Below are 16,651 nucleotides of genomic sequence, written 5' to 3'. Positions count from 1 at the left end.
TGTTGGTGGATTGGCAAAAATCAGTAAAAAAATGTCTGTGCAACTACATTTAACATGTTTACTTAACCTAAATCTAAATTTTCTTAGTTAAGTTAAAAAGAGGGGCAACATGGTGGCGCAGTGGGTAGCACAACCGCCTCGCAGCAAGAAGGTTGCTGGTTCGAGCCCAAGTTGGATCGAGTGGAGTTTGCATGTTCTCCCCATTTTGGCGTATATTTCCTCCCAATGCTCCAGTTTACCCCACAGTCCAAAAACATGTGGTAGGTGAATTGGATAGGCTAAATTGTTTGTACTGTATGTGTGAGAATCAGTGTGTATGGATGTTTCCCAGTGATGGGTTGTGGCTAAAGGGCATCTGCTGCATAAAACATATGCTGGATAGGTTGGCGGTCCATTCTGCTGTGGTAACAGTGGATTAATAAAGGGACTAAGCCGAAAAGAAAATGAATGAATGAATGAAAGTTAAAAACATTAGTTTTGCGAGCAAAACATTAAAAGTTTACCCAAAAAAGCTCCTGCCAACTTGTTACTTTAAGTTGAGTTAATCTCAGCTGCAGAAAGACTTTTAATGTGAATTTTCTTCTCACATTTACCTAGTTTGCTCTAAAAAAAGAAATGCTTAGCGCATGTGGACTGTTAATTTATGCTTAACTGTGTATATATATATATATATATATATATATATGTATATAACTGTATGTATATATATGTATATATATATATATATATATATATATATATATATATATATATATATATATATATATATATATATATATATATATATATATATAATCATAATCTAAGGATTATGTTATTTTTTTTAGTTGTTTTACTGGCTTAATTTTTTTAAAATGTATGTTTCAATGTTTTGATTTCAGACAAGTTAAGAAAACTTTCTTTCTTTTTTTCTTTTTTTTTTCTTTTTTTTTTTTTGGAATAAGCCTAATTTCCTTAACAACCCTAACTGAAAAGATTTTCTTAAAACTGAATTACAACTTAACTAAATGAATGAAATTTGATATTTGAAGAAGTATAGGTAGATGTCATATCTATCATTTCTATCAAACCCACACCTATTAAATACCTAGAAGCTCTAAATTAACAAGTGGCTGCTTACTTTTTAAATTTTTTTGTTGTTGTCTGTTTGTTTTTCATTTATACATACATTAAAATGTAATATCACCCAGATTTTGACATTTTATTTAAGATATTAAAGTGGAACTTTTAGTCATATTTACTGCAATATGCTTTATACAGTATGTATAGTCTAAGTCAGTGGTCCCCAAACTTGTTCCTGGAGGGCCAGTGTCCTGAAGACTTTAACTCCAACCCTAATCAAACACACCTGAACATGGTAATCAATGTGTTATTAGGTATACTTGAAACACCCAGGCAGGTGTGTTTAAGCAAGTTGGAGCTAAACCCTGCAGGGACACCGGCCCTCCAGGACAGAGTTTGATGACCCCTGGTCTAAGTATTTTTAATACTTATTTTTTAGGGGTTTTCACCTTTAATTTGGATAGGATAGTGGAGGTTACAGACAGAAAAGTATTGGAAGCAGAGAGAGGGGAAGGGTCAGCAATGGACCTTGAGCTGGTAATTGAACTCAGGTCACCAGGAGCACAATGGTGGTATATGTCAACCCACTTAACCACTTAGCTAAGTATTTTTTGTAACCAAATTGTCTTTGACCCATACTTTCATTCAATCTTTTCTAAAGCGCAACATTAGTTTGGATATGGTTATTTAGAAATAATCTGTGCATATGAAATCTAATATTTACATTTAATTTCACACATTCTCCCATCTATATTTACTTTCAATATTTACAATACTTGTTAAGACTCCGGAATATATGCTTAGTTTTGACATCAGCTTAGTCCTTTGAGAATAAAATCGGGATTCAATCTGCTTTTCTCTAGCACGCTTTATTTGCATTCTGAGAACAATATTTCTGAGGCAGCATATTTTTAAGAAAGCATCCCTTACAAGCTTTCTGCCATCTAATCCCTCTCTTCCTGGGTGTTCGGGGTGTGACATTCGGCACCCCCCACCAACCCACCCCATGGAGAAACAGGCAAGGCAGCTCTGACCCAGTTTACCAAAGCTCCCATGTTTGTCATTTGAAAAACTTTCTCGCTGCCAAAATAAATAAATAAATAAAAATCTTTGATCTGAATTGTGGTTGGGAAAAAGCGTTGTTTTCTCGCAGCAAAGGTGGTGCACTTTGTAGAGGAGGCACCCTTTTTCTTTTTGAACCCTTCTCTGTCTATTCGCCAGTGGCTATGTCAGGATTCGGTTTGTCTGTCTGTCTGTTTGTGTATGTGTGTGTGTGTGTGTGTGTGCGTGTGTGTGTGCTAGTCCTCTTCTTCAAGCTCCCACAGGCTCCCATGTTATTTGCAAATTCTGTAATAGCCCCAAATTAACCGGAAATTACACAAATATGGCAGTCAGCCTTGTTTGCTTTCCCTCATATTTATCACAGCATCTAAAAGTGTAAGTGATCTGACTTTAACTAAGAACCAAAGGGCTAGCACAAGTCTGCGTTAAGGGTGCTACAAAGACAGACCTGTTTGTGTGCTAATGCCTCTATTAAGCTACCAAACATATACGGTGCTGAGAAATGAACCCCCCACGTTTATTTATATTAATCGCAGTTGGCACGCAGGCGTCACAGTAGTTACCATCATTATGTTGCATATTGCAGATCCAGATGCTATGTTCTTAGGTTACATGCTTCCATATTACTGTCCGACGGAGGAGCACTTCATATTTAAAACAAATTCTCAACACATTAAACACATGGAAACCGTTTCATCTCTCTAGCATTGAAAAAAAAAGATAGAATTATCCATTATAATTGCTCGCAGTGATGTCTTACTTTTTTCTTTCTTCTTTCTGCTTTTTTTTCATAATCTAATTCCAATATTTTCACAGTGGAGCTGTAGTCTTGGCCGCGTGTCGTTTCTTTATTCTCTTTCTCTCTTTTTGCTCTTCTTACTGCTCTCTGTCCCTTGGAGAGGGTGGCATCGGCGCGGCGCTGCTCCGTGGATCTTACATGCTGGATGGGACCCGTCTGAATCTACAAAACACGAGTGCTTCACCGCCTTTTGATCTCAGGCTAATCTCTGTTGCCTGCCTCCAGTCTCATCTTGTTTGAATAAGAATGAGTCTGGGGTGCTATTGCAGGCACAAAGAGGTTTAGGCGGCAGCCGTTCAGCAGAGCAGCACTGCGCGGGTTTGTGTACACCAGAATCACTCTTCAACACTCTTCCATATTCTCCAGTGTGAAGTGTCTGTGAGGGCGGCTTTCCGACTCGTTAAAATCCTTTGACGTTTCACTTTGTCTAAGTTGTAAATTAGTCAGTTTCCATATTAATATAATGTGAATTTGAGATCTGAGCATTTCAGGATATGGCTAGTATAAAGTGGCTCAGTATGCTGAAAGAGTTTTAGACTCAGCTTAGCTTAGTCGAAGTATAGTTCGATTAGTAGATTGGTCCAAAATGGACCCTTGACTTGAATATGCTAGAAAGATTCATTTTTATACAATATTTACTTTTTTATTTTGCTTCGGAACTTCTTAGCAATAATAGGTTTTTGTACACCCCAGTGGGCAACTTGATGTCATAATGACAAAAATACATTTAAAAAAATTCAGAAATGCAAATAGATTTTTAACCCTGGATAATAATAGTAATAACATTAATAATAATAAAACATTTTATTCATAGTGCGCTTTTCTCAGACCCAAAGCGCTACAAGGCATACAAGGCAAACAAAGCAGAACAATAAAAACAGTAAAAAAAAAAAAAGACCACAATAAAACAATAAAATATGAACGATTCAATAGAGTTGGATGATTAAATTAACAAAAATTATCAATCTAAGTTAAAAGCAATGGTAAAAAGGTGAGTCTTGAGAAGTTTCTTAAAACGAAGAAGCGGCATTCCTGATGCTGATGTGCAGGCCATTCCATAGCTTACGTAGGTGCACTGCATGAAAAAGCACGACCACCCATAGTCTTTAGTTTACAGCATGGCTAATACAGCAAAAGTCCAAATGAAGAACGAAGACTGCGGGTGGGATTAGCCAGAGTTACCAGGTCACAGATGAAGTCAGGTGCTAGCCCATGCACTGCTTTATATGTTAAAATTAGGGTCTTAAAATCCATACATGACTTAATAGGAAGCCAATGAAGTTGCTGAAGTACAGGAGTGATATGGTGGCGCGAGGAAGAATGTGTCAAAACCCGTGCAGCAGAATATTGATTGTACTGTAAACGTCTCGGAGAGCTTGCTGGTAGGCCCCCGACAAGTGAGTTACAGAAATCAAGCCTCTCCACATCAGACCGTGATAAAAAAAAGGTCTAATCTGCGCAATGTTATGTAGGTGAAAGAAGGCTATTTTAGTCAATGATCACAAAACCAGCATACACTGCTGGTTGCAATGGTAACACTTTCCAATAACAGTTCATAAATAATGATGTATTAATATGTAAACAATACTTTATTATAAATTAATGATGAGTTTAACTTTAACTGCAACATGATTCAAATGAGTTTATGTGTGAATAACGACTAACAAATTGCTTGTTAGCATATGTTGTTAATTAATGCATTAATTAACATCTGAGTTAAAACTAAATGTAACCAACATGATGTCATGAGCTGTTAATGTATAATAATATCATGACTTTACTTAGAAAGGCATATCACCATTAACTCATCCTTAATTACTCATGAAATCCTATGTTTAAAGGTGCAGTAGGTGATCTGCTACAATGCTAACCTGTTAGCATAAATCTCTGAAACACAGTCCTGCCGTCCAAAGCCACGCCTCCTGAAAACACGAGCGCATGCACCTTAAAGATGACAGCAGAACCCTCTCTCCTGTGTTGAGCTAGCTTGGCCGGCAGCATGCAGGAATTACACTCATAAGCCAAACTTACATGCTCGTTCTGACCGAATATTCAGAGAAGCGGTAAACAATATAGGGAGCACAGGTTGTCATTGTTTAAAAATGAACCAATGTGAATATAAACCCCAACTTCACCTCAGTATAGGAATGGGAGTTGTCAGCCCGACAATATTTAATTGGATGATTTTTTTTAGTTTTATACCTTACCCAGAATATAAAAATACATGTAAATACATTTAGATCATTTACTTTAACCAATACTATTGGAATGTGAAGAGACTTTCAACCAGCACAACTAAAATATTTCTGAAGACAATCACCTGCTTCACCTTTAAAGTGTTTATGCTAATGGCAACAGAACATGTTTCTATTGATATTCAGTGTAAACACACTAGACAGATGTGCATAACGAGTTCATGAGTAGTTAAGAATGAGTTAATTATGATGTTTCCCTTCAAGTAAAGTCATGGCATAATTATACATTAACATATCACGAGTTCATAATGGTTAAATTAAGCATGAACTAATACATTAATCAACTAACAATCATGTACTAACAAGCAATTAAGGTAGCCGTTATTCACACATGAACTAATTTAACTCATGTTGTAAAGTTTTTGATCATAATTCATGTACTGTTATTGTAAAGTGTTAGCCCAGCATGCATTAGTGAACTTACAGTAAAATTCACACCCTTACATAGTGAACTCCATATGATGCATGCACAAATTTTTTTCATATAGTAATACGCAATAAATGAGTCTTTGATGTTCTTTTAATTACATTTAAGGCTATTTAAATCTTAGGTAGTTTGTCCTGTCACTTTCTTTATTTTTTTCTGACAGTGTAAAAACTCCCAAATTCAATGTTGATGCTGGACAAACAAAGTAGTGCAAAATGAGTTTATTTAATGCAAAATTAGAACATTTTGGACCAGATTTACCAAACAGGGCAAATTCCCAAGAGAGTTAAGTTCCAAAACAACTCAGAAATTTTTGAGGAGGATGTACAGACAATGTGAAAATTAACAAATAAAGATATGGCATCTAATTTCTATACTGACCAATGCAATTATCTCAGCACAAATTAAATAATCAACATTCATAGAGTCAAAGTTAGTCCACTTAATTAAAATGTAGTTATTTGAAATATGCAGCTAACATGAGGAACAAAAATTTATGTAGATGACTGTTTTGATATGAGACAGTTTACACGATGTACATTTTGAAGAACAGATCACAAATTCTCTAATGAAACTAGGATTGTGCTAGTATTACATGACTCACCATAGGTGTTTGTTCCAAGTTGTCTTTTAATTCCTGAAGCACATTAAAAATATTTTTTTTTAGTAGAGAATATGTTCGGACAATGTGTTCCTCTAGAATTCCAAATGGATATGTGTAGAAAAATGTGAAGAATATGTATTAAATAATGACACAAATACCCATAATCTGATTAGCAAAAATGATAGTAAACATGTTGTGTGATTCCTTTAAATACTTAACTCTCATAAAAATTACATCTGACCGTGAAACTCTTACAAATGTATATTCAGTAACGTGATTCTAATTATTCTCTGCATGTGTTACCCTAATTAACTATAGCCCAGATGTTCACCAGATAAACTAGATATCCCTAAAACTTGTCTTTTTTCTGTTATTTTCAATTGAAATAAATTTGAAGAAAAACAAGATACAAAACAAGATATTCTAAGAATAATGACTTAATGACAATTAAAGGTGTCTATACCTGTAAATAAATGCTAACATGATCTTCTTGCTGTGAGGCGACAGCACTACCTACTGTACCACCGCGTCACCTATTATTATTTTTATTTATTTATGTATTAATTTATTTATTTATTTGTTTGTTTATTTATTAATTTTATTCATTTTATTGTTATATTTTTTTTGTGGTGCAGCCCTAAGAAAGCCCTATAAGTTTATGTGGCATATGGAGAGAGTCTCTGAGTTCTCAGATCATATCTTAGGTCAAGTTTTTTGTTTTGTTTTGTTTTTGTTTTGTTTGTTTTTTACCTTTTTTGTGACTTCACTCAGACAAGAGATTTAAAAATGAGAGTTTGATTTCTATACCACCTGAAATGTGCATGACTGTAGTATGGTAGCAATTTCAACATGCTGGAAAAAAGAGAGAAAAACAGACAAAGACTGAAGGGATGAAAGAGAGTAAAACTGCATATGATGTCTAATAGGAGTTTGTAAGACAAAAACATTCTGCAAAAAAGAAAAAAAAAATCAGACATACTTATACATACGCAACCATGCACCCCCTGTACAGATAATCAACACTGTCTGGTTTAGCAGTTATTGTAAGAGCAGTTTGGATTAAAAATAAGAGAATATAGGTAAAATTTCCATTGCCTGTCCATAATGCCCACCATCTGTTAGGACTCGACTCCTGCACAAGCTCAGGAAACACCGGTTGGCACTCTAAGCCTGGAGACAGAAAAATGTGATGCTGGCATCTTTTTTAGTGCCACCGTTGTGAAAAAAACTCCAAGTTGAAACAATGAAATAACTGTGCAAGTTTAGTAGAGACTATGTGTGACTTAGTTTCCACCTTTGAAAGGAGGAAAAATCATTAGTGTAAGATTTTTTTTAAAAGTATGTATTTATATATTTATGTAGCCTTTAACAGACAAAGACAACTTTTAACTAAAGAGTAAAATATACTAAATGCTGTGTTTAAGAAAATATAATTTTTGTTTTATTCTGTTAACTGTTAACCTTCTTTTCAAATTTAAAATAAAACATTTATAAATTGAGTAATTAATTAATTTATTCATTCATTTATTTATTTTTTATTAATTAATTTATTTATTTATGTGCTTGTTTGTTTGTTTGTTTGTTTGTTTATTGTGTTTTTATTAAGATGCTCTGTGTTTATGTAAAATGTACTTTTTTGTTTTATTCTGTAGACATTTTTTTCACATTTAAAACAAAACGTTTATTTATTTATTTATTTGTTTATTTATTTATTTATTTATTTATTATTATTATTTTTCAAACATTATGTTTCTTTTTTGACAATAAAATACCAATTGTCTTACTTTAAGAAATTAATATTTAGTGGAATAATCCTGATTATCAGTCAAAATACATTAGAATATTTTCAGAGAGGAAAAAAGAAAAGATTTAAATGAAAAGCTTTTTATTCTACATTTAGAGGAATTGCTTTCAGACCTTTACAGAACAAAACAAACATTTTACTCAATCCCAAACATAAAAGATACAGTCAATTCAGAGAAACAACTTTTTCAAGTTCTATCTGTATATTACAATATATTGTTCATATACTATCAACTTTGACAGGCATATCTTTGATGTTTAAACTTTGGTTATTAAAATCATGGACACTGCTGCAATCAGCTGTCATGTTAAGTATTTTTTTGATTATTTAGCCTTTTTTTGTATTATTAGTATTATTAAATGTGATGGACACTTTTGGCTTGTCTGTAATAAAGCTTTAGTGCGCCCCTGCTGGCAGAGATATGCATTGCAGTTACACATTTCACTCACAATTCAGATCGCTGTGCAAAGCCCATTTTGGTCAGAACTAAAACAAATATAGTTTTCAACTTTTACTGTGATTTGACACAAGCTCCTATTTAGGCCTCCATTAGCAAGTGGGACAGTGTATACAGGTGTATTGACAGGGGAGATCCAGACTTCAGTATAGCACAGGGTAACTGGAACTGGGGTGGCTTTTTCCAGCACACAGCTTTAATACTGAAACCAGAGCAGCAGCTTTCTACACAAAGGCTTAACCGTGTTGTGCTGCTTGTGGTTCATTTATAATGAATCAAAGGTGTAGCGTTCACGCGCTGTTTGCCCAACAGAACATGCAAATTACCGAATTTGTCCCCACACGAGTCAACACTTCACTACTGGTTTTCTTCCAACCACAATATGTGTTAGCGTGCTCAGGTGCTATTTAAATGCAGTGAAGAGAGGGCTCAAACCGGGATGATTGCATCAGTTATGCACTTTCAGAAGTTTCTTGAGTTTGCGTGCTTGGAAAGTTTAAGTTGCAGTTTTTTTATTACTTTGAAATCATTTGAAAGTTGCAGCGGTGTGTAAAATGGCCTGCTGTGGATACGGACTTTGAAGGGTCAGAGCTGATGAGATCTCGGCTTCCACTGAGAACTGTTTTGCTCAACTTCTTTTCTAGATGGTTGGTGTGTTTAGAATTAACAGTATATTAATTTGTTTAATATATGATATTCATTTGTTTAATTTTTTGAGAGAGAAATAGAGATTTTGTATAGCTCTTTGTTATAAAAATACGAGAAAAAAAACAAACTAATTTACACTATACCAACCACAAAATGAAAAATTACAAAAAAGACCACAATGCTTCTTTGTTACACCTTTCATCAATTCAAACAAATGAAGATCATTTATTGACATTTAGAAATTAAAATCAATTAAAACTCTAGACTTTACAAGGACGGTAAACAAAGCAACAACATTTTGCTCAGACGTCTGTTCAATCTTGTTTTTTCCTTGCTCACATATACACTGTAAAACCCAACAGTCATCTTTACCAAATAAAATTATTGTAGTTAACTCAATTTTGAAAAGAGTTTTGAACCTAGTGTTGAAGGTAAAAAGTTAATTAAATACCTCATTAATTCAACTTAAATGGAGTAAGTTCACAGTACTCATATAGATTAGATTTTTTTTTTACTCAAATGGTTTGTAGCAATCGGTTTACTCAAACAGTTTGAGTTGTCCTAACTTATTGGGTTTTACAGTACTCAGTTGGTTTGAGTTCTCTTCATTTATGTTTTGGGGTTTTACTGTGCTCACATTGCTTTATTTTCTTACATTGATTAAGTTCACAGTACTCATTAGGAATAGTTTTTGAACTTAAATGGTTTGTTGCAATTATTTTTCTCAATGGTTTGAGTTACCTTAACTTATTGCGATTTACAGTGTTCTGCTAGTTTGGCTTGACCTAAAATAAAATCAACAATTGACATTAATTGAGATTGTATTTCATCTAAAATGTTTCATCAAAGCAAACAAAACATTAACATGTGAGATAAAAGCATAAAAAAAATTGTTTCACTTTGTGCTTAGAATCAACAGTATATTAATTTGTTTAATATACTGTGTGTACCAAAATGAGAAGAATGAAAAAAATCAAGCTTGGTGGTGCTTACTGGTGGACAAGCTTGCTGCTTGTTCTTTAGGGTTTTGTTGGATTATTTAATTGTTTGATTTTTAATTTACTTTAAGTTGTTGAGCTAACATAATCAGTTTGTGTTAGGACAAACTAAAGAAATTGTGTGGAACCCTGCATTTTTTACAGTGTTTTTTTTTATATAAAAACGATGGGTTCCAAACATTCAATTTGTGTTGGGACAACATGACGGAATTAGTTTTTACAAATTTGAGTGGACTTAAAATAGAATTCCATTCTCTCTTCTTTATTTAATTGTGCGTTAAAATTGCATTTTGTGGAGGTGGTCTTTCCTCCAAATTGACATGTTGAATAGTCTGAATAAATAGCCTCTTGACTAGGCTGCTATGGTAAATTATGGTATATATATATATATATATATATATATATATATATATATATATATATATATATATATATATATATATATTCATTCATTTTCTTGTTAGCTTAGTCCCTTTATTAATCTGGGGTTGCCACAGCGGAATGAACCGCCAACTTATCTGATGCCCTTCCAGCCACAAGCCATCTCTGGGAAACATCCACACACACACTCATACACTACGGATAATTTAAGCTTATTCAATTCACCTGTACCACATGTCTTTGGACTGTGGGGGAAACCAGAGCACCCACACGAAGGCAGGGAGAATATGCAAACTACAAACAGAAACAGCAATTGAGCCGAGGTTCGAACCAGCAACACAGCAACCTTCTTGCTGTGAGGCGACAGCACTACCTACTGCGCCACTGCCTCACTACTATATATACATTTTTTGTTGACTTAAATATACAGCATTAAAATTGCTAGGCACAGAGTAACACAAAAAGTTTGCATATTTACACACTTTCCATGTCAATGTATGAAAAAAATAAATAAAAAATAATAATAATTTAGGATGCTCTAACCAGTATACACACTCCTGAAACATTGGTCTCCTATTATTGCACTGGATTGTATGTAGTTTTATTTTTATTCATTCATTCATTTTCCTTCTGCTTAGTCCCTTATTTATTGAGAGTCGCTTCAGCGGAATGAACCGCCAACTGTTCCGGCATATGTTTCAAGGAGCAAATGCCCTTCCAGCCATATCCCAGTACTGAGAAACGCACATTCACACACACACACACACACATACACTTCTTCCTGCTGTTTGTGAGATGACAGTGTTCACCATGAGCCACCGTGACTCTCTTTATTTACCGTGACTCTCTATACTCTTTATCATAAAAGCAGCTTTACAAATGTACATTTAAACACATTTCAATGGGACCTCAAATGTAACAACGGAACATAGGGTTAAAAACTAAATATTTGCGACATAACTGCACCATGAACTGAGGCAGAATTAAAAGTGTCATTCCATAGCTCTTTAAAGCATTTCTTTCTAAAGCTAGACTCTTACATAACTTTGTGCTGCATAAATACCCCAGTTTTGTAAGTGTGTTTTCCTCTCCCTGTCTGTCAGTGTGTCTATCTGTCTGCCTATCACAAACTTCAAAGTTTTGGAAAGAAAACAGGGAAACATACAGGAAACGGGTGAAATTAAAGGTGGCAGAGAGAGGGAGGGCGATTTAAATGGCTCTTTACTACAAATTACGAAAACAGATTCACAATATATAAACCACACATTTAAAAAAATAAATAAATAAATAAATAAATAAATATATATATATATATATATATATATATATATATATATATATATATATATATATATATATATATATATATATATAAATGTGTAAAAAAAGCAGTAAACCTAACCTTTTCAAACATAGCACAACAATCCTTTGTTAAATCATTCCAAAAAATAAAAAAATAAAAAATACAAGATCAGCTGACTTGTACAAATTGAAATCAATTGAATCTAGCCTTCACAAGAGGAAAAAACAAAACATTTTGTCCAGAAATCTTTTCAGTCTTGTTTGTTCTGCTCATAGAGCACACCGTACAGTTAATTTGGTTTGACCCTAAATAAAATTCAATAATCAGTATTCAAAATGTCTCTTCTTTAAATATTTAGCTCTAATTCAAAAATATAATTTAAAAGGTTTCATTGAAACAAACAAAAAGCACTTACTCAGGAACTCTCCATAAAAGTTTTAAAGGTAACACTTTACTTGAAGGAGATATCATAGGACTGCCATGAAACCTTACATGTCTTGAATAAGAATTAGATTATATCTAAGCTTATGTCATTAAGTGTCATTTGCTCAGTTATGAAAAATTAAATGCAAAGGTGACATCTCTCGAGATGTCTTTGTTATGGCAACCTGACAAAAATACAGCAAAATATTTTTTGTATGTCATAACAAATTGACATCACAGAGACAACATAACTTGTCATAAATCCGACATAAACATGATAGCCACAAGGCCATTATAATTTTGTCATGAATTTAATTTAACAGTGTAAAGTAACCTCAACCATATTGATATAAATTGAATCTGTGATAAAAACTTCATTACTTGTCATGTCATAATAATGACACTGATATAAGTGTATTTCAGAGTGTTGGCATTTTAAGTTGAGAAATTTAATAACAAATTTGGTTTATTTCAATGAAAAAAGTGACCAAAGTATTAATGACACAATTATAATAGCGTCATGACAGTAATAGTCATGTTTATGACAGACTTGGTTAAGTTGTCATGATAAAGAAATCTCGAACAATGTCACTTTTGCATTTAAAATGTATAACTACGCTAATAACACGTAACGACACTTGTCATAAGCATGCATAGATATCCTTCATTATGCAACAACATTTTGCCCAGAAGCCATTTTTAATCTTGTTTTTCATGCTCATGTATGCTTTTGTTTGGCTTGACCCAAAATGAAAACCACTAATTGACATTTTATTCCATCAAAAACTGAATTTCATTGAAGCAAGCAAAAAGGCTTCTTAGTACATCAAATAAAGGACTTTGTATAAATAAATATATAAATAAAGCATGACAAATTGTTTAGCTTTTAAAACAAAATGGACATTCAGAACCCTTTCAAGGTTTACAACAGAAACAACCCTGTTACTTTGCCGCAAGTTTACAGCTATTTACTGCCCTGTAAAAATGGTCATAATAAAATGGTCAATAATAAAACAAACACGTTCTTTACAGTTCATTACTGTAATACTCACTGCATTAATTTTAAAACCTTTACCATAACTAACTGAATATTAGGAATTTGCGGAATTCTGCTGTATTCATAGGACTGCTACAGTGGACAAAATGACACAGATGATGAAAAAAATTTCTTGTATCACAAAATGTAATTAAAATAGATTGATGAATAAAATTACTTTTGTAAAGTATTTATAATGGACATAATAACAATGAATAATAAAAGCCCTGTTGTACATGATCTCTTCACTCTTTTGGAATGTATTACATCCAATAGTGAATACTAAAAATTAGTAAAATGTAAATAAATTACAATAAAAGTACTGTAAAAATTGTCATGTTTTAAAAATCAAATGTAATCAAGGGCATTTGCCATAAAAAGAAATTGTGGTAAGGATTTTTCACAGTAAAATTAAATTGCATTAAGACTTTTTTTAAAATGGTAAAAATGTAACTTACTGTAAAATTCAATTGTGGTAAGGCTTTTTACTGCAAAAGTTAATAGTGGTAAGACATTTATTAAATTGTACAAAATTTAATTTATTGTAAAATTAAATTGCGATAAAGTTTTTTCACTGTAAAATTTTAAATGTGGTAAGGCTTTTTTACTGTAAGATTAAACTGTGGTAAGGCTTTTGAATGTAAAATTATATTGCAGTAAGGCTTTTAGAAAATTGTAAAATATATATATATATATATATATATATATATATATATATATATATATATTAACTGTAAAATTAAACTGTGGGAGGGCAATTTTACTGTAGAATAAAATTGTATAGGACCCTGCTAACGTAAAACACATTTACAGGTAAGTTACTCTAAAGGGGCAGTTGCAGTAAATTGCTGGCAACAGTGCTGCCAGTAAATTACCTCAAAAATACAATAAAGTGTCTAACATTGAAAAGCACTAACGGCAATTGCGCCATGGAGAATTCTCCACTGTAGATCGGAAACTCTCTAGAGAGAGAGAGAGAGAGAAAGAATGAGAAAATCTGGAGGAAGAATGTGGAGGGGGGGAGAAGAACCCATGATCGGGCCAGATTTCGGGAGACAGACTCACCCGTGATGCTCTCCTGCACTGCGAAAGCTCAGTACTGCTGTTTGAGCACTTGACAATGTTATCAGCCCTGACAGCCAGATTGTGTTTTCACATGAGTGTGATCAGCAAGAGATTACACACACACATGCACGCGCACACAACAAACCCTGCTCGCTCCTGTTTGCCAAAGAAAATGTGTTGATGTTTATCGTGCTCTTAAAATAAAAACGAAATAGAGGCCGTGTCCCTCTATCCTCCCCGAACGATACTTATGTCTGACTGAAGATAATAAGACACGCACGTGGGTAACTACCGGGCTCCCGAAAAGAAAACAACGTAGGCGGGATTGTTGTCAGCCACTAACATTGTGTATTTATCTTCCATCTCCTTACATCTGCTCGTTACAAACATGAACAGATGAGGCCGAAACCTCAAAATTACCTTTCTCTGAAAGGCCTCTTGTATGTGTGTACGAAATGACATAACTGCTACTGGACACTTTCCTTGTGGCTTTGAACTTACTGGAAATCGGATTGTTGATCCTGAGTGATGGCAAGCAGGTTCAGTTTGGACCCACGGCCTGCTGTCGATGAACAGCCAAGGAAAACAGCATTTTTTTTTGTAGGCACATGTATACAGTATGTGTCTGTCTGTTTGTAAATTAGGTCAGGAAATTTGACTAATCTTTGCAATGTTTTATGTTTCCATTGACAGAAATGCCCTTTGGAGATGTTACAGTAAATTGCCCTTGGGGAACATCTAACAGGCAAATTTAGCAAGTTGAACAAAGTCATTAGTCAGCTCTGCTGCACAATGTTTAGCAGACTGAATTAATGTGGTGAAAATTGCTAATACTAAATAAAACCACATCTTTAAGTTTTAAGTTTTTTTAGAGATTTACTTTATTATTTGTTTAAAATACTACAGTTGAAGACAACGTTGTTTGCCACCTTTTTTTATTGCAATTCTGCTTTACACTGATTTATAGCTTTCCTAACTAATTTCTAATGACTAATTTCTTTTGTCTTTGCAATGATGACAGTACTATTTTTCAATACAATATCCAGCAGGTACACAACATCATAAGCTATTATTATTAGGTTAGATTAAGTTTGTGACACCAGGTGTCCAAAATGCATTGTCTAGCCAGCGTCTAAGGACAAAGTTACTTAGATGTCCAAAAACGATGTGAAATGACATTGATATTTTGTTGATTTTAGGTTGTGTTGGAAAGTGACCAAAATCCAACATCGAGCTAACATCTTAAACCAACATCATATTGACATCTAAAACTAACATTAATGCAACAGGTATAGCAAACAAAATCCAACATCTGATAGATGTCATAGTGGTAATGTCCATGCAACGTCAAGCTGTAACATCACTAGACGTTGATATTTGGTTGATTTTAGATTGGATGTTGGCCATTGGCATCTGCCTGATATTGGTAGCTGATGTCGACCCAGCTTTCATTTTCTAACTTAATGCAACGTCCCAACGACTTTGAGGAACAACGTTAATCTGACATCATGTTGACGTCCTGTGTCTGCTGGTATAGTATTCAACTAAAATGCAATATAAAGGCTTAACCAGGATAATAAGGCTAACTAAGTTAGGTTAATTAGTTAAGTCGCTGGACAACAGTGGTTTGTTCTGTAACCAATCAGAATGTATGTGTGCGTGCATGTGTACATTTATTTTAAGGGTGTTTTTACCTTAAATGTGTTTTTTAAGGTTATTATTTCTGCCAAACTAAAAGAAATAAGAGTTTTTACAAAGTGAAATATATAATAGGTTATTCTGTGAATTCTGTGTTTACACATTACACATCACTTGGGAACAATTAAAAAATAAAGAATAAAAAATTCACAGAAGGGCTATACTTATTGACTTTATATATTATAAATATAACAAAAATATTTTAAACTATTTATATAAAATATAGATAGCAGGGTGGCTCAGTGGTTAACACTGTCTCCTCACAGCAAGAAACCCGGGATAAGCCAGTTTATCTATGGTGTTTGCATGTTCTCCCCGTTTTGGCGTGGGTTTTCTCTGGATTTCCCCCACAGTCCAAAGACATGCACTTTAGGTGAATTGAATAAACTAAACTGACAGTTGTATATGTGTGGAATGAGTGTGTATGGGTGTTTCCTAGTACTGAGTTGCAGCTGGAGGGACATCTGCTTTGTAAAACATATGCTGGATAAGTTGGCGGTTCATTCCGCTGTGGTAAAATAAACGGACTAAGCCAAAGGAAAATGAATGAATGGATATCTAAAATGTAATGTATGATTATAGAATATATTTATCATTTGAAATAACTTTAGATATAACTTTTAACTTTT

The 16,651-nt window shown here is 33.6% G+C and overlaps 2 protein-coding genes across 10 annotated transcripts in view; one reads left to right on the top strand and one right to left on the bottom strand.

Moving 5' to 3' along the window:
- LOC147844367 (uncharacterized) overlaps positions 1 to 16,651 on the bottom strand; it is a 768,760-nt gene that overhangs the window by 536,703 nt on the left and 215,406 nt on the right. The window lies entirely within an intron of this gene.
- Positions 1 to 16,651, top strand: part of mef2cb (myocyte enhancer factor 2cb) — a 127,186-nt gene that overhangs the window by 931 nt on the left and 109,604 nt on the right. The window lies entirely within an intron of this gene.

The sequence above is a fragment of the Danio rerio genome, chromosome 5 (assembly GCF_052040795.2).
Source record: "Danio rerio strain M-AB ecotype USA chromosome 5, GRCz13ab, whole genome shotgun sequence".
In the NCBI taxonomy this organism is placed as follows: domain Eukaryota; kingdom Metazoa; phylum Chordata; class Actinopteri; order Cypriniformes; family Danionidae; genus Danio; species Danio rerio.
The sequence above is the reverse complement of the archived record's forward strand: the minus strand, read 5'-3'. Positions and strand labels throughout refer to the sequence as shown.